This window comes from Phalangium opilio, unplaced genomic scaffold, assembly GCF_054372755.1.
Source record: "Phalangium opilio isolate 3A_F unplaced genomic scaffold, DU_Popi_V2 ptg000087l_1, whole genome shotgun sequence".
Taxonomy (NCBI): Eukaryota; Metazoa; Arthropoda; class Arachnida; order Opiliones; family Phalangiidae; genus Phalangium; species Phalangium opilio.
In genome coordinates, this window is record NW_028324192.1 from 3419027 (window position 1) to 3438258 (window position 19232).

Genomic DNA, 19232 nt, shown 5'->3' on the forward strand with positions numbered 1-19232 from the left:
GCTCCCGGGTGTGCTCGAACCACCAACCTTTCTGTTAACAGCCGAACGCGCTAACGATTGCGCCACGGAAGCCCAAAATTTAAATGGTCGTCCGGTATTGTGGAAAAACCTTGACTTTTTACGTCACATCTGAGACGTCACAACACCGCTCCCGGATGAGCTCGAACCACCAACCTATTGGTTAACAGCCGAACGCGCTAACCATTGCGCCACGGAAGCCCAAAAATTCAATGTTCGTCAGGTATTGTGGAAAAACCTTGACTTTTTACGTCACATCTGAGACCTCACAACACCGCTCCCGGATGGGCTCGAACCACCAACCTATTGGTTAACAGCCGAACGCGCTAACCATTGAGCCACGGAAGCTCAGAAATTAAATGGTTGTCACGTATTGTGGATAAGTTTTGACTTTTTACGCTACATCTGAGACCCCACAACACCTCTTCCGGGTGGGCCTGAACCACCAGCCTTTCGATTAACAGTTGAACGCGCTAATAATTGCGCCAGGGAAGCCCAAAAATTAAATGTTCGTCAGGTATTGTGGAAAAACTCTGACATTTTACGTTACATCTGAGACCTCACAACACCGCTCCCGGATGGGCTCTAACCACCAACCTATTGGTTAACAGCCGAACGCGCTAACCATTCAGCCACGGAAGCTCAGAAATTAAATGGTTGTCACGTATTGTGGAAAAGTTTTGACTTTTAACGCTACATCTGAGACCCCACAACACCTCTCCTGGTTGGGCTCGAACCACCAACCTTTCGATTAAAAGCTGAACGCGCTAACCATTGCGCCACGGAAGCCCAAAAATTCAATGTTCGTCAGGTATTGTGGAAAAACCTTGACTTTTTACGTCACATCTGAGACCTCACAACACCGCTCCCGGATGGGCTCTAACCACCAACCTATTGGTTAACAGCCGAACGCGCTAACCATTGAGCCACGAAGCTCAGAAATTAAATGGTCGTCACGTATTGTGGAAAAACTTTGGCTTTCTACGTTACATTTGAGATCCCACAACACCGCTCCCGGGTGGGCTCGAACCACCAACCTATTGGTTAACAGCCGAACGCGTTAACCATTGCGCCACGGAAGCCCAAACATTAAATGGTCGTCAGGTATTGTGGAAAAACTTTGGCTTTCTACGTTACGTTTGAGATCCCACAACGCCGCTCCCGGGTGGGCTCGAACCACTAAATTATTTGTTAACTGCTGAACGCGCTAACCATTGCGCCACGGAAGCTCAGAAATTAAATGGCTGTCACGTATTGTGGAAAAGTTTTGACTTTTTACGCTACATCTGAGACCCCACAACACCTCTCCCGGGTGGGCTCGAACCTTCAACCTTTCGATTAACAGCTGAACGTGCTAATCATTGCGCCACGGAAGCCCAAAAATTAAATGGTCGTCAGGTATTGTGGAAAAACTTTGGCTTTCCACGTTACGTTTGAGATCCCACAACACCGCGCCCGGGTGGGCTCGAACCACCAACCTATTGGTTAACAGCCGAACGCCCTAACCATTGCGCCACGGAAGCCCAAAAATTAAATGATCGTCAGGTATTGTGGAAAAACTTTGGCTTTCTACGTTACATATGAGATCCCACAACGCCGCTCCCGGGTGGGCTCGAACCACTAACCTATTAGTTAACAGCCGAACGCGCTAACCATTGAGCCACGGAAGCTGAGAAATTAAATGGTTGTCACGTATTGTGGAAAAGTTTAGACTTTTTACGCTACATCTGAGACCCCACAACACCTCTCCCGGGTGGGCTCGAACCACCAACCTTTCGATTAACAGCTGAACGCGCTAACCATTGCGCCACGGAAGCCCAAAATTTCAATGTTCGTCTGGTATTGTGGAAAAACTCTGACATTTTATGTTACATCTGAGACGTCACAACACCGCTCCCGGGAGGGCTCAAACCACCAGTCTTTTGAATAGCAGCTGAACGCGCTAACCATTGCGCCACGGAAGCCCAAAAATTAAATGGTCGTCCGGTATTGTGGAAAAACTTTGACTTTTTACGTAACATCTGAGACCTCATAGCACCGCTCCCGGGTGTGCTCGAACCACCAACCTTTCTGTTAACAGCCGAACGCGCTAACGATTGCGCCACGGAAGCCCAAAATTTAAATGGTCGTCCGGTATTGTGGAAAAACCTTGACTTTTTACGTCACATCTGAGACGTCACAACACCGCTCCCGGATGAGCTCGAACCACCAACCTATTGGTTAACAGCCGAACGCGCTAACCATTGAGCCACGGAAGCTCAGAAATTAAATGGTTGTCACGTATTGTGGAAAAGTTTTGACTTTTTACGCTACATCTGAGACCCCACAACACCTCTCCCGGGTGGGCTCGAACCTTCAACCTTTCGATTAACAGCTGAACGCGCTAGTCATTGCGGCACGGAAGCCCAAAAATTAAATGTTCGTCAGGTATTGTGGAAAAACTCTGACATTTTACGTTACATCTGAGACCTCACTACACCGCTCCCGGATGGGCTCGAACCACCAACCTATTGGTTAAAAGCCGAACGCGCTAACCATTGCGCCACGGAAGCCCAAAAGTTAAATGGTCGTCAGGTGTAGTGGAAAAAACCTTGGCTTTTTACGTCACACCTGAGACGTCACAACACCTATTCCGGTTGGGCTCGAACCACCAACCTTTCGGTTAACAGCCGAACGCGCTAACCATTGCGCCAAGGAAGCCCAAAAATTTAATGGTCGTCAGGTATTGTGGCAAAACTTTGGCTTTCTACGTTACATTTGAGATCCCACACCACCGCTCCTGGGTGGGCTCGAACCACCAACCTATTGGTTAACAGCCGAACGCGCTAACCATTGAGCCACGGAAGCTCAGAAATTAAATGGTTGTCACGTATTGTGGAAAAGTTTTGACTTTTTACGCTACATCTGAGACCCCACAACACCTCTCCCGGGTGGGCTCGAACCTTCAACCTTTCGATTAACAGCTGAACGCGCTAGTCATTGCGGCACGGAAGCCCAAAAATTAAATGTTCGTCAGGTATTGTGGAAAAACTCTGACACTTTACGTTACATCTGAGACCTCACTACACCGCTCCCGGATGGGCTCGAACCACCAACCTATTGGTTAAAAGCCGAACGCGCTAACCATTGCGCCACGGAAGCCCAAAAGTTAAATGGTCGTCAGGTGTTGTGGAAAAAACCTTGGCTTTTTACGTCACACCTGAGACGTCACAACACCTATTCCGGTTGGGCTCGAACCACCAACCTTTCGGTTAACAGCCGAACGCGCTAACCATTGCGCCAAGGAAGCCCAAAAATTTAATGGTCGTCAGGTATTGTGGCAAAACTTTGGCTTTCTACGTTACATTTGAGATCCCACACCACCGCTCCTGGGTGGGCTCGAACCACCAACCTATTGGTTAACAGCCGAACGCGCTAACCATTGAGCCACGGAAGCTCAGAAATTAAATGGTTGTCACGTATTGTGGATAAGTTATGACTTATTACGTTACATCTGAGACCCTACAACACCTCTCTCGGTTGGGCTCGAACCACCAGCCTTTCGGTTAACAGCCGAACGCTCTAACCATTGCGCCAAGGAAGCCCAAAAAATAAATGGTCGTCAGGTATTGTGGAAAAACTTTGGCTTTCTACGTTACATTTGAGATCCCACAACACCGCTCCCGGGTGGGCTCGAACCACCAACCTTTCGATTAAAAGCTGAACGCGCTAACCATTGCGCCACGGAAGCCCAAAAATTCAATGTTCGTCAGGTATTGTGGAAAAACCTTGACTTTTTACGTCACATCTGAGACCTCACAACACCGCTCCCGGATGGGCTCTAACCACCAACCTATTGGTTAACAGCCGAACGCGCTAACCATTGAGCCACGAAGCTCAGAAATTAAATGGTCGTCACGTATTGTGGAAAAACTTTGGCTTTCTACGTTACATTTGAGATCCCACAACACCGCTCCCGGGTGGGCTCGAACCACCAACCTATTGGTTAACAGCCGAACGCGTTAACCATTGCGCCACGGAAGCCCAAACATTAAATGGTCGTCAGGTATTGTGGAAAAACTTTGGCTTTCTACGTTACGTTTGAGATCCCACAACGCCGCTCCCGGGTGGGCTCGAACCACTAAATTATTTGTTAACTGCTGAACGCGCTAACCATTGCGCCACGGAAGCTCAGAAATTAAATGGCTGTCACGTATTGTGGAAAAGTTTTGACTTTTTACGCTACATCTGAGACCCCACAACACCTCTCCCGGGTGGGCTCGAACCTTCAACCTTTCGATTAACAGCTGAACGTGCTAATCATTGCGCCACGGAAGCCCAAAAATTAAATGGTCGTCAGGTATTGTGGAAAAACTTTGGCTTTCCACGTTACGTTTGAGATCCCACAACACCGCGCCCGGGTGGGCTCGAACCACCAACCTATTGGTTAACAGCCGAACGCCCTAACCATTGCGCCACGGAAGCCCAAAAATTAAATGATCGTCAGGTATTGTGGAAAAACTTTGGCTTTCTACGTTACATATGAGATCCCACAACGCCGCTCCCGGGTGGGCTCGAACCACTAACCTATTAGTTAACAGCCGAACGCGCTAACCATTGAGCCACGGAAGCTGAGAAATTAAATGGTTGTCACGTATTGTGGAAAAGTTTAGACTTTTTACGCTACATCTGAGACCCCACAACACCTCTCCCGGGTGGGCTCGAACCACCAACCTTTCGATTAACAGCTGAACGCGCTAACCATTGCGCCACGGAAGCCCAAAATTTCAATGTTCGTCAGGTATTGTGGAAAAACTCTGACATTTTATGTTACATCTGAGACGTCACAACACCGCTCCCGGGAGGGCTCAAACCACCAGTCTTTTGAATAGCAGCTGAACGCGCTAACCATTGCGCCACGGAAGCCCAAAAATTAAATGGTCGTCCGGTATTGTGGAAAAACTTTGACTTTTTACGTAACATCTGAGACCTCATAGCACCGCTCCCGGGTGTGCTCGAACCACCAACCTTTCTGTTAACAGCCGAACGCGCTAACGATTGCGCCACGGAAGCCCAAAATTTAAATGGTCGTCCGGTATTGTGGAAAAACCTTGACTTTTTACGTCACATCTGAGACGTCACAACACCGCTCCCGGATGAGCTCGAACCACCAACCTATTGGTTAACAGCCGAACGCGCTAACCATTGAGCCACGGAAGCTCAGAAATTAAATGGTTGTCACGTATTGTGGAAAAGTTTTGACTTTTTACGCTACATCTGAGACCCCACAACACCTCTCCCGGGTGGGCTCGAACCTTCAACCTTTCGATTAACAGCTGAACGCGCTAGTCATTGCGGCACGGAAGCCCAAAAATTAAATGTTCGTCAGGTATTGTGGAAAAACTCTGACATTTTACGTTACATCTGAGACCTCACTACACCGCTCCCGGATGGGCTCGAACCACCAACCTATTGGTTAAAAGCCGAACGCGCTAACCATTGCGCCACGGAAGCCCAAAAGTTAAATGGTCGTCAGGTGTAGTGGAAAAAACCTTGGCTTTTTACGTCACACCTGAGACGTCACAACACCTATTCCGGTTGGGCTCGAACCACCAACCTTTCGGTTAACAGCCGAACGCGCTAACCATTGCGCCAAGGAAGCCCAAAAATTTAATGGTCGTCAGGTATTGTGGCAAAACTTTGGCTTTCTACGTTACATTTGAGATCCCACACCACCGCTCCTGGGTGGGCTCGAACCACCAACCTATTGGTTAACAGCCGAACGCGCTAACCATTGAGCCACGGAAGCTCAGAAATTAAATGGTTGTCACGTATTGTGGAAAAGTTTTGACTTTTTACGCTACATCTGAGACCCCACAACACCTCTCCCGGGTGGGCTCGAACCTTCAACCTTTCGATTAACAGCTGAACGCGCTAGTCATTGCGGCACGGAAGCCCAAAAATTAAATGTTCGTCAGGTATTGTGGAAAAACTCTGACACTTTACGTTACATCTGAGACCTCACTACACCGCTCCCGGATGGGCTCGAACCACCAACCTATTGGTTAAAAGCCGAACGCGCTAACCATTGCGCCACGGAAGCCCAAAAGTTAAATGGTCGTCAGGTGTTGTGGAAAAAACCTTGGCTTTTTACGTCACACCTGAGACGTCACAACACCTATTCCGGTTGGGCTCGAACCACCAACCTTTCGGTTAACAGCCGAACGCGCTAACCATTGCGCCAAGGAAGCCCAAAAATTTAATGGTCGTCAGGTATTGTGGCAAAACTTTGGCTTTCTACGTTACATTTGAGATCCCACACCACCGCTCCTGGGTGGGCTCGAACCACCAACCTATTGGTTAACAGCCGAACGCGCTAACCATTGAGCCACGGAAGCTCAGAAATTAAATGGTTGTCACGTATTGTGGATAAGTTATGACTTATTACGTTACATCTGAGACCCTACAACACCTCTCTCGGTTGGGCTCGAACCACCAGCCTTTCGGTTAACAGCCGAACGCTCTAACCATTGCGCCAAGGAAGCCCAAAAAATAAATGGTCGTCAGGTATTGTGGAAAAACTTTGGCTTTCTACGTTACATTTGAGATCCCACAACACCGCTCCCGGGTGGGCTCGAACCACCAACCTATTGGCTAACAGCCGAACGCGCTAAGCATTGAGCCACGGAAGCTCAGAAATTAAAAGGTTGTTACGTATTGTGGAAAAGTTTTGACATTTTACGCTACATCTGAGACCCCACAAAACCTCTCCCGGGTGGGCTCGAACCACCAACCTTTCGATTAACAGCTGAACGCGCTAATTATTGCGCCACGGAAGCCCAAAAATTAAATGTTCGTCAGGTATTGTGGAAAAACTCTGACATTTTACGTTACATTCGAGACGTCACAACACCGCTCCCGGGAGGGCTCAAACCACCAGTCTTTTGAATAGCAGCTGAACGCGCTAACCATTGCGCCACGGAAGCCTAAATATTAAATGGTCGTCATGTATTGTGGAAAAACTCTGACTTTTTACGTTACATCTGAGACCTCACAAAACGCTCCCGGATGGGCTCGAAAAACCAAAATTTCGGTTAAAAGCCGAAAGCGCTAGCCATTGAGCCACGGAAGCTCTGAAATTAAATGGTAGTCCGGTATTGTGGAAAAACTTTGACTTTTTACGTAACATCTGAGACCTCATAGCACCGCTCCCGGGTGTGCTCGAACCACCAAACTTTCTGTTAACAGCCAAACGCGCTAACCATTGCGCCAAGGAAGCCCAAATATTAAATATTCGTCAGGTATTGTGGAAAAACTTTGGCTTTCTACGTTACATTCGTGATCCCACAACACCGCTCCCGGGTGGGCTTGAACCACCAACCTTTCGGTTACCAGCCGAACGCGCTAACCATTGCGCCAAGGAAGCCCAAAAATTAAATGGTCGTCAGGTATTGTGGAAAAACTTTGGCTTTCTACGTTACATGTGAGATCCCACAACACCGCTCCCGGGTGGCCTCGAACCACCAACCTATTGGTTAAAAGCCGAACGCGCTAACTATTGAGCCACGGAAGCCCAAAAATTAAATGTTCGTCAGGTATTGTGGAAAAACCTTGAATTTTACGTAACATCTGAGACGTCACAACACCGCTCCCGGATGGGCTTGAACCACCAACCTTTCAGTTAACAGCCGAACGCGCTAACCATTGCGCCACGGAAGCCCAAAAATTAAATGGTCGTCAGGTATTGTGGAAAAACTTTGGCTTTCTACGTTACATTCGAGATCCCACAACACCGCTCCCGGGTATGCTTGAAGCACCAACCTATTGGCTAACAGCCGAACGCGCTAACCATTGAGCCACGGAAGCTCAGAAATTAAATGGTTGTCAGGTATTGTGGAAAAACTTTGGCTTTCTACGTTACATTTGAGACCCCACAACCACCAACCTTTCGATTAACAGCTGAACGCGCTAACCATTGAGCCACGGAAGCTCAGAAATTAAATGGTCGTCAGGTATTGTGGAAAAACTTTGGCTTTCTACGTTACATTTGAGATCCCACAACACCGCTCCCGGGTGGGCTCGAACCACCAACCTATTGGCTAACAGCCGAACGCGCTAACCATTGAGCCACGAAAGCTCAGATATTAAATGGTTGTCACGTATTGTGGAAAAGTTTTGACTTTTTACGCTACATCTGAGACCTCACAACACCGCTCCCGAAAGGGCTCAAACCACCAGTCTTTTGAATAACAGCTGAACGCGCTAACCATTGCGCCCCGGAAGCCCAAAAATTAAATGGTCGTCAGGTATTGTGGAAAAACTTTCGCTTTCTACGTTACATTTGAGATCCCACAACACCGCTCCCGGGTGGGCTCGAACCACCAACCTATTGGCAAACAGCCGAACGCGCTAACCATTGAGCCACGAAAGCTCAGAAATTAAATGGTTGTCACGTATTGTGGAAAAGTTTTGACTTTTTACGCTACATCTGAGACCCCACAACACCTCTCTCGGGTGGGCTCGAACCACCAACCTTTCGATTAACAGCTGAACGCGCTAATTATTGCGCCACGGAAGCCCAAAAATTAAATGGTCGTCAGGTATTCTGGAAAAACTTTGGCTTTCTACGTTACATTCGTGATCCCACAACACCGCTCCCGGGTGGGCTTGAACCACCAACCTTTCGGTTACCAGCCGAACGCGCTAACCATTGCGCCACGGAAGCCCAAAAATTAAATGGTCGTCAGGTATTGTGGAAAAACTTTGGCTTTCTATGTTACATGTGAGATCCCACAACACCGCTCCCGGGTGGCCTCGAACCACCAACCCATTGGTTAACAGCCGAACGCGCTAACTATTGAGCCGCGGAAGCCCAAAAATTAAATGGTCGTCAGGTATTGTGGAAAAACCTTGACTTTTTACGTAACATCTGAGACGTCACAACACCGCTCCCGGATGGGCTTGAACCACCAACCTTTCGGTTAACAGCCGAACGCGCTAACCATTGCGCCACGGAAGCCCAAAAGTTAAATGGTCGTCAGGTATTGTGGAAAAACTTTGGCTTTCTACGTTACATTCGAGATCCCACAACACCGCTCCCGGGTATGCTTGAAGCACCAACCTATTGGCCAACAGCCGAACGCGCTAACCATTGAGCCACGGAAGCTCAGAAATTAAATGGTTGTCAGGTATTGTGGAAAAACTTTGGCTTTCTACGTTACATTTGAGACCCCACAACCACCAACCTTTCGATTAACAGCTGAACGCGCTAACCATTGAGCCACGGAAGCTCAGAAATTAAATGGTCGTCAGGTATTGTGGAAAAACTTTGGCTTTCTACGTTACATTTGAGATCCCACAACACCGCTCCTGGGTGGGCTCGAACCACCAACCTATGGGTCAACAGCAGAACGCGCTAACCATTGCGCCACGGAAGCCCAAAAATTAAATGCTCGTCAGGTTTTGCGTAAAAACCTTGACTTTTTACGTCACATCTGAGACCTCACAACACCGCTCCCGGATGAGCTCGAACCACCAACCTATTGGTTAACAGCCGAACGCGCTAACCATTGAGCCACGGAAGCTCAGAAATTAAATGATTGTCACGTATTGTGGATAAGTTTTGACTTTTTACGCTACATATGAGACCCCACAACACCTCTCCCGGGTGGGCTCGAACCTTCAACCTTTCGATTAACAGCTGAACGCGCTAACCATTGCGCCACGGAAGCCCAAAAATTAAATGTTCGTCAGGTATTGTGAAAAACTCTGACATTTTACGTTACATCTGAGACTTCACAACACCGCATCCCGGATGGGCTCGAACCACAAACCTATTGGTTAACAGCCGAACGCGATAACCATTGAGCCAAGGAAGCTCGGAAATTAAATGGTTGTCAGGTATTGTGGATAAGTTATGACTTATTACGTTACATCTGATACCCTACAACACCTCTCCCGGTTGGGATCGAACCACCAACCTTTCGGTTAACAGCCGAACGCGCTAACCATTGCCCCAAGGAAGCCCAAAAATTAAATGTTCGTCAGGTATTGTGGAAAAACCTTGAAATTTTACGTTACATTTGAGATCCCACAACACCGCTCCCGGGTGGGCTCGAACCACCAACCTATTGGTTAACAGCCGAACGCGCTAATCATTGAGCCACGGAAGCCCAGAAATTAAATGGTTTTCACGTATTGTGGAAGAGTTTTGACTTTTTACGCTACATCTGAGACCCCACAACACCTCTCCCGGGTGGGCTCGTACCACCAACCTTTCGATTAACAGCTGAACGCGCTAACCATTGCGCCACGGAAGCCCAAAAATTCAATGTTCGACAGGTATTGTGGAAAAACTCTGACATTTTATGTTACATTTGAGACGTCACAACACCGCTCCCGGGAGAGCTCAAACCACCAGTCTTTTGAATAGCAGCTGAACGCGCTAACCATTGCCCCAAGGAAGCCCAAAAATTAAATGGTCGTCAGGTATTTTGGAAAAACCTTGACTTTTAACGTCACATCTGAGACGTCACAATACCGCTCCCGGATGGGCTCGAACCACCAACCTATTGGTTAACAGCCGAACGCGCTAACCATTGAGCCACGGAAGCCCAAAGTTAAATGCTCGTCAGGTATTGTGTAAAAACCTTGACTTTTTACGTCACATCTGAGACCTCACAACACCGCTCCCGGATGGGCTCGAACCACCAACCTATTGGTTAACAGCCGAATGCGCTAACCATTGAGCCACGGAAGCCCAAAGTTAAATGCTCGTCAGGTATTGTGTAAAAACCTTGACATTTTACGTTACATCTGAGACCTCACAACACCGCTCCCGGATGGGCTCGAACCACCAACCTATTGGTTAACAGCCGAACGCGCTAACCATTGCGCCACGGAAGCCCAAAATTTAAATAATCGTCAGGTGTTGTGGAAAAAACCTTGACTTTTTACATCACATCTGAGACGTCACAACACCGCTCCCGGATGGGCTCGAACCACACACCTATCAGTTAACAGCCGAACGCGCTAACCTTTGAGCCACGGAAGCTCACAAATTAAATGGTTGTCAGGTATTGTAGATAAGTTATGACTTTTTACGTTACATCTGAGACCCTACAACACCTCTTCCGGTTGGGCACGAACCACCAACCTTTCGGTTAACAGCCGAACGCACTAACAATTGCGCCAAGGAAGCCCAAAAATTTAATGGTCGTCAGGTATTGTGGCAAAACTTTGGCTTTCTACGTTACATTTGAGATCCCACACCACCGCTCCCGGGTGGGCTCGAACCACCAACCTATTGGTTAACAGCCGAACGCGCTAACCATTGAGCCACGGAATCTCAGAAATTAAATGGTTGTCACGTATTGTGGATAAGTTTTGACTTTTTACGCTACATCTGAGACCCCACAACACCTCTTCCGGGTGGGCTTGAACCACCAGCCTTTCGATTAACAGTTGAACGCGCTAATAATTGCGCCAAGGAAGCCCAAAAATTAAATGTTCGTCAGGTATTGTGGAAAAACTCTGACATTTTACGTTACATCTGAGACCTCACAACACCGCTCCCGGATGGGCTCGAACAACCAACCTATTGGTTAACAGCCGAACGCGCTAACCATTGCGCCACGGAAGCCCAAAAATTAAATGTTCGTCAGGTATTGTGGAAAAACTCTGACATTTTACGTTACATCTAAGACCTCACAACACCGCTCCCGGATGGGCTCGAACCACCAACCTATTGGTTAACAGCCGAACGCGCTAACCATTGAGCCACGGAAGCTCAGAGACTAAATGGTTGTCAGGTATTGTGGATAAGTTATGACTTATTACGTTACATCTGAGACCCTACAACACCTCTCACGGTTGGGCTCGAACCACCAACCTTTCGGTTGACAGCCGAACGCGCTAACCATTGCGCCAAGGAAGCCCAAAAAATAAATGGTCGTCAGGTATTGTGGAAAAACTTTGTCTTTCTACGTTACATTTGAGATCCCACAACACCGCTCCCGGGTGGGCTCGAACCACCACCCTATTGGTTAAAAGCTGAACGCGCTAACCATTCAGCCACGGAAGCTCAGAAATTAAATGGTCGTCACGTATTGTGGAAAAGTTTTGACTTTTTACGCTACATCTGAGACCCCACAACACCTCTCCCGGTTGGGCTCGAACCACCAACCTTTCGGTTAACAGCCGAACGCGCTAACCATTGCGCCATGGAAGCCCAAAAATTAAATGTTCGTCAGGTATTGTGGAAAAACCTTGACTTTTTACGTCACTTCTGAGACCTCACAACACCGCTCCCGGATGGGCTCGAACCACCAACCTATTGGTTAACAGCCGAACGCGCTAACCATTGAGCCACGGAAGCTCAGAAATTAAATGGTCGTCACGTATTGTGGAAAAACTTTGGCTTTCTACGTTACGTTTGAGATCCCACAACGCCGCTCCCGGGTGGGCTCGAACCACTAACCTATTTGTTAACTGCTGAACGCGCTAACCATTGCGCCACGGAAGCTAAAAATTAAATGCTCGTCAGGTATTGTGTAAAAACCTTGACTTTTTACGTCACATCTGAGACCTCACAACACCGCTCCCGGATGGGCTCGAACCACCAACCTATTGGTTAACAGCCGAACGCGCTAACCATTGCGCCACGGAAGCCCAAAAATTAAATGTTCGTCAGGTATTGTGGAAAAACTCTGACATTTTACGTTACATCTGAGACCTCACAACACCGCTCCCGGATGGGCTCGAACCACCAACCTATTGGTTAACAGCCGAACGCGCTAACCATTAAGCCACGGAAGCTCAGAGATTAAATGGTTGTCAGGTGTTGTGGATAAGTTATGACTTATTACGTTACATCTGAGACCCTACAACACCTCTCTCGGTTGGTCTCGAACCAGCAACCTTTCGGTTAACAGCCGAACGCGCTAACCATTGCGCCAAGGAAGCCCAAAAAATAAATGGTCGTCAGGTATTGTGGAAAAACTTTGTCTTTCTACGTTACATTTGAGATCCCACAACACCGCTCCCGGGTGGGCTCGAACCACCACCCTATTGGTTAAAAGCTGAACGCGCTAACCATTCAGCCACGGAAGCTCAGAAATTAAATGGTCGTCACGTATTGTGGAAAAGTTTTGACTTTTTACGCTACATCTGAGACCCCACAACACCTCTCCCGGTTGGGCTCGAACCACCAATCTTTCGGTTAACAGCCGAACGCGCTAACCATTGCGCCATGGAAGCCCAAAAATTAAATGTTCGTCAGGTATTGTGGAAAAACCTTGACTTTTTACGTCACTTCTGAGACCTCACAACACCGCTCCCGGATGGGCTCGAACCACCAACCTATTGGTTAACAGCCGAACGCGCTAACCATTGAGCCACGGAAGCTCAGAAATTAAATGGTCGTCACGTATTGTGGAAAAACTTTGGCTTTCTACGTTACATTTGAGATCCCACAACACCGCTCCCGGGTGGGCTCGAACCACCAACCTATTGGTTAACAGCCGAACGCGTTAACCATTGCGCCACGGAAGCCCAAAAATTAAATGGTCGTCAGGTATTGTGGAAAAACTTTGGCTTTCTACGTTACGTTTGAGATCCCACAACGCCGCTCCCGGGTGGGCTCGAACCACTAACCTATTTGTTAACTGCTGAACGCGCTAACCATTGCGCCACGGAAGCTAAAAATTAAATGCTCGTCAGGTATTGTGTAAAAACCTTGACTTTTTACGTCACATCTGAGACCTCACAACACCGCTCCCGGATGGGCTCGAACCACCAACCTATTGGTTAACAGCCGAACGCGCTAACCATTGCGCCACGGAAGTCCAAAAATTAAATGTTCGTCAGGTATTGTGGAAAAACTCTGACATTTTACGTTACATCTGAGACCTCACAACACCGCTCCCGGATGGGCTCGAACCACCAACCTATTGGTTAACAGCCGAACGCGCTAACCATTGAGCCACGGAAGCTCAGAGATTAAATGGTTGTCAGGTGTTGTGGATAAGTTATGACTTATTACGTTACATCTGAGACCCTACAACACCTCTCTCGGTTGGTCTCGAACCACCAACCTTTCGGTTAACAGCCGAACGCGCTAACCATTGCGCCAAGGAAGCCCAAAAAATAAATGGTCGTCAGGTATTGTGGAAAAACTTTGTCTTTCTACGTTACATTTGAGATCCCACAACACCGCTCCCGGGTGGGCTCGAACCACCACCCTATTGGTTAAAAGCTGAACGCGCTAACCATTCAGCCACGGAAGCTCAGAAATTAAATGGTCGTCACGTATTGTGGAAAAGTTTTGACTTTTTACGCTACATCTGAGACCCCACAACACCTCTCCCGGTTGGGCTCGAACCACCAACCTTTCGGTTAACAGCCGAACGCGCTAACCATTGCGCCATGGAAGCCCAAAAATTAAATGTTCGTCAGGTATTGTGGAAAAACCTTGACTTTTTACGTCACTTCTGAGACCTCACAACACCGCTCCCGGATGGGCTCGAACCACCAACCTATTGGTTAACAGCCGAACGCGCTAACCATTGAGCCACGGAAGCTCAGAAATTAAATGGTCGTCACGTATTGTGGAAAAACTTTGGCTTTCTACGTTACATCTGAGACCCTACAACACCTCTCTCGGTTGGTCTCGAACCACAAAAGTTCGGTTAACAGCCGAAGGCGCTAACCATTGCGCCAAGGAAGTAAAAAAATAAATGGTCGTCAGGTATTGTGGAAAAACTTTGTCTTTCTACGTTACATTTGAGATCCCACAACACCGCTGCCGGGTGGGCTCGAACCACCACCCTATTGGTTAAAAGCTGAACGCGCTAACCATTCAGCCACGGAAGCTCAGAAATTAAATGGTTGTCACGTATTGTGGAAAAACTTTGGCTTTCTACGTTACATTTGAGATCCCACAACACCGCTCCCGGGTGGGCTCGAACCACCAACCTATTTGTTAACAGCCGAACGCGTTAACCATTGCGCCACGGAAGCCCAAAAATTAAATGGTCGTCAGGTATTGTGGAAAAACTTTGGCTTTCTACGTTACGTTTGAGATACCACAACGCCGCTCCCGGGTGGGCTCGAACCACTAACCTCTCGATTAACAGCTGAAAGCGCTAACCATTGCGCCACGGAAGCCCAAAAATTCAATGGTCGTCCGGTATTGTGGAAAAACCTGGACTTTTTGCGTAACATCTGAGACCTCATAGCACCGCTCCCGGGTGTGCTCGAACCACCAACCTTTCTGTTAAAAGCCGAACGCGCTAACGATTGCGCCACGGAAGCCCCAAAATTAAATGGTCGTCCGGTATTGTGGAAAAACCTGGACTTTTTACGTCACATCTGAGACGTCACAACACCGCTCCCGGATGGGCTCGAACCACCAACCTATTGGTTAACAGCCGAACGCGCTAATCATTGAGCCACGGAAGCTCAGAAATTAAATGGTTTTCACGTATTGCGGAAAATTTTTGACTTTTTACGCTACATCTGAGACCCCACAACACCTCTCTCGGGTGGGCACGAACCTTCAACCTTTCGATTAACAGCTGAACGCGCTAATCATTGCGCCACGGAAGCCCAAAAATTAAATGGTCGTCAGGTATTGTGGAAAAACATTGGCTTTCTACGTTACGTTTGAGATCCCACAACACCGCGCCCGGGTGGGCTCGAACCACCAACCTAATGGTTAACAGCCGAACGCCCTAACCATTGCGCCACGGAAGCCCAAAAATTAAACGATCGTCAGGTATTGTGGAAAAACTTTGGCTTTCTACGTTACATTTGAGATCCCACAACACCGCTCCCGGGTGGGCTCGAACCACCAACCTATTGGTTAACAGCCGAACGCGCTAATCATTGAGCCACGGAAGCCCAGAAATTAAATGGTTTTCACGTATTGTGGAAGAATTTTGACTTTTTACGCTACATCTGAGACCCCACAACACCTCTCCCGGGTGGGCTCGTACCACCAACCTTTCGATTAACAGCTGAACGCGCTAACCATTGCGCCACGGAAGCCCAAAAATTCAATGTTCGACAGGTATTGTGGAAAAACTCTGACATTTTATGTTACATTTGAGACGTCACAACACCGCTCCCGGGAGAGCTCAAACCACCAGTCTTTTGAATAGCAGCTGAACGCGCTAACCATTGCGCCACGGAAGCCCAAAAATTAAATGGTCGTCAGGTATTTTGGAAAAACCTTGACTTTTAACGTCACATCTGAGACGTCACAATACCGCTCCCGGATGGGCTCGAACCACCAACCTATTGGTTAACAGCCGAACGCGCTAACCATTGAGCCACGGAAGCCCAAAGTTAAATGCTCGTCAGGTATTGTGTAAAAAACTTGACTTTTTACGTCACATCTGAGACCTCACAACACCGCTCCCGGATGGGCTCGAACCACCAACCTATTGGTTAACAGCCGAACGCGCTAACCATTGAGACACGGAAGCCCAAAGTTAAATGCTCGTCAGGTATTGTGTAAAAACCTTGACATTTTACGTTACATCTGAGACCTCACAACACCGCTCCCGGATGGGCTCGAACCACCAACCTATTGGTTAACAGCCGAACGCGCTAACCATTGCGCCACGGAAGCCCAAAATTTAAATGGTCGTCAGGTGTTGTGGAAAAAACCTTGACTTTTTACATCACATCTGAGACGTCACAACACCGCTCCCGGATGGGCTCGAACCACACACCTATTAGTTAACAGCCGAACGCGCTAACCTTTGAGCCACGGAAGCTCACAAATTAAATGGTTGTCAGGTATTGTAGATAAGTTTTGACTTTTTACGCTACATATGAGACCCCACAACACCTCTCCCGGGTGGGCTCGAACCTTCAACCTTTCGATTAACAGCTGAACGCGCTAATCATTGCGCCACGGAAGCCCAAAAATTAAATGTTCGTCAGGTATTGTGAAAAACTCAGACATTTTACGTTACATCTGAGACCTCACAACACCGCATCCCGGATGGGCTCGAACCACAAACCTATTGGTTAACAGCCGAACGCGCTAATCATTGAGCCACGGGAGCCCAGAAATTAAATGGTTGTCACGTATTGTGGAAAAGTTTTGACTTTTTACGCTACATCTGAGACCCCACAACACCTCTCCCGGGTGGGCTCGTACCACCAACCTCTCGATTAACAGCTGAACGCGCTAACCATTGCGCCACGGAAGCCCAAAAATTCAATGTTCGACAGGTATTGTGGAAAAACTCTGACATTTTATGTTACATTTGAGACGTCACAACACCGCTCCCGGGAGAGCTCAAACCACCCGTCTTTTGAATAGCAGCTGAACGCGCTAACCATTGCGCCACGGAAGCCCAAAAATTAAATGGTCGTCAGGTATTGTGGAAAAACTTTGGCTTTCTACGTTACGTTTGAGATCCCACAACACCGCGCCCGGGAGGGCTCGAACCACCAACCTATTGGTTAACAGCCGAACGCCCTAACCATTGCGCCACGGAAGCCCAAAAATTAAATCGTCAGGTATTGTGGAAAAACTTTGGCTTTCTACGTTACATTTGAGATCCCACAACGCCGCTCCCGGGTGGGCTCGAACCACTAACCTATTGTTTAACAGCCGAACGCGCTAACCATTGAGCCACGGAGGCTCAGAAATTAAATGGTTGTCACGTATTGTGGAAAAACTTTGGCTTTCTACGTTCCCTATAAAACACTCTTTGAAAGTGATTTCATCTTGATTGAACAATAATTAAAAATTTACCTCGATTTTTAATAACATTTTCAAAATCGACGTTTCACGGCCAAAGAAGCTTACTTTGAGTATTTCTTCACTATTTTCAAATATGTTCACTGAAACCATTATTTTTATACTTTTTGCTTTAATTCAAGCAAATGTAACGGTATTCATTCAAAAAACTGTTAAAATTCAATTTTTCAATAAGAAATCGTTGTCACGGATTTTGTATCTTGAAGAAGAAAAACATGCGATTTTTTTCGGTACTTTTTTGAATGCATTTTTTTCAGGAGAAATTTTTGACCGAATTCAGCTTAATTCCCTATAAAACACTCATTGAAAGTGATTTCATCTCGATTGAACAATAATTAAAAATTTACCTCGATTTGTAATAACATTTTCAAAATCGACGTTTCACGGCCAAAGAAGCATACTTTGAGTATTTCTTCACTATTTTCAAATATGTTCACTGAAAGCATTATTTTTATACTTTTTGCTTTAATTCAAGCAAATGTAACGATATTCAATCAAAAAACTGTTAAAATTAAATTTTTCAATAAGAAATCGTTGTCACGGATTTTGTATCTTGAAGAAGAAAAACATGCGATTTTTTCGGTACTTTTTTGAATGCATTTTTTTCAGGAGAAATTTTTGACCGAATTCAGCTTAATTCCCTATAAAACACTCATTAAAAGTGATTTCATCTCGATTGAACAATAAATAAAAATGTACCTCGATTTTTAATAACATTTTCAAAATCGACGTTTCACGGCCAAAGAAGCATATTTTGAGTATTTCTTCACTATTTTCAAATATAACCACTGAAACCATTATTTTTATACTTTTTGCTTTAATTCAAGCAATATAACGATATTCATTCAAAAAACTGTTAAAATTAAATTTTTCAATAAGAAATCGTTGTCACGGATTTTGTATCTTGAAGAAGAAAAACATGCGATTTTTTCGGTACTTTTTTGAATGCATTTTTTTCTGGAGAAATTTTTGACCGAATTCAGCTTAATTCCCTATAAAACACTCATTAAAAGTGATTTCATCTCGATTGAACAATAAATAAAAATGTACCTCGATTTTTAATAACATTTTCAAAATCGACGTTTCACGGCCAAAGAAGCATATTTTGAATATTTCTTCACTATTTTCAAAAATAACCACTGAAACCATTATTTTTATACTTTTTGCTTTAATTCAAGCAAATGTAACGATATTCATTCAAAAAACTGTTAAAATTCAATTTTTCAATAAGAAATCGTTGTCACGGATTTTGTATCTTGAAGAAGAAAAACATGCGATTTTTTTCGGTACTTTTTTGAATGCATTTTTTTCTGGAGAAATTTTTGACCGAATTCAGCTTAATTCCCTATAAAACACTCATTGAAAGTGATTTCATCTCGATTGACCAATAATTAAAAATTTACCTCGATTTTTAATAACATTTTCAAAATCGACGTTTTACGGCCAAAGAAGCATA

The 19232-nt window shown here is 46.4% G+C and overlaps 2 non-coding genes across 2 annotated transcripts; both read right to left on the bottom strand.

The window, feature by feature from the left end:
* Positions 1-7350: 7350 nt before the first annotated feature.
* Positions 7351-7423, bottom strand: TRNAT-GGU (transfer RNA threonine (anticodon GGU)). Its single transcript has one exon. It is a non-coding gene; the product is annotated as a tRNA-Thr (tRNA).
* Positions 7424-8649: 1226 nt separating this feature from the next.
* Positions 8650-8722, bottom strand: TRNAT-GGU (transfer RNA threonine (anticodon GGU)). The gene has a single exon. It is a non-coding gene; the product is annotated as a tRNA-Thr (tRNA).
* Between the last annotated feature and the right edge of the window lie 10510 nt (positions 8723-19232).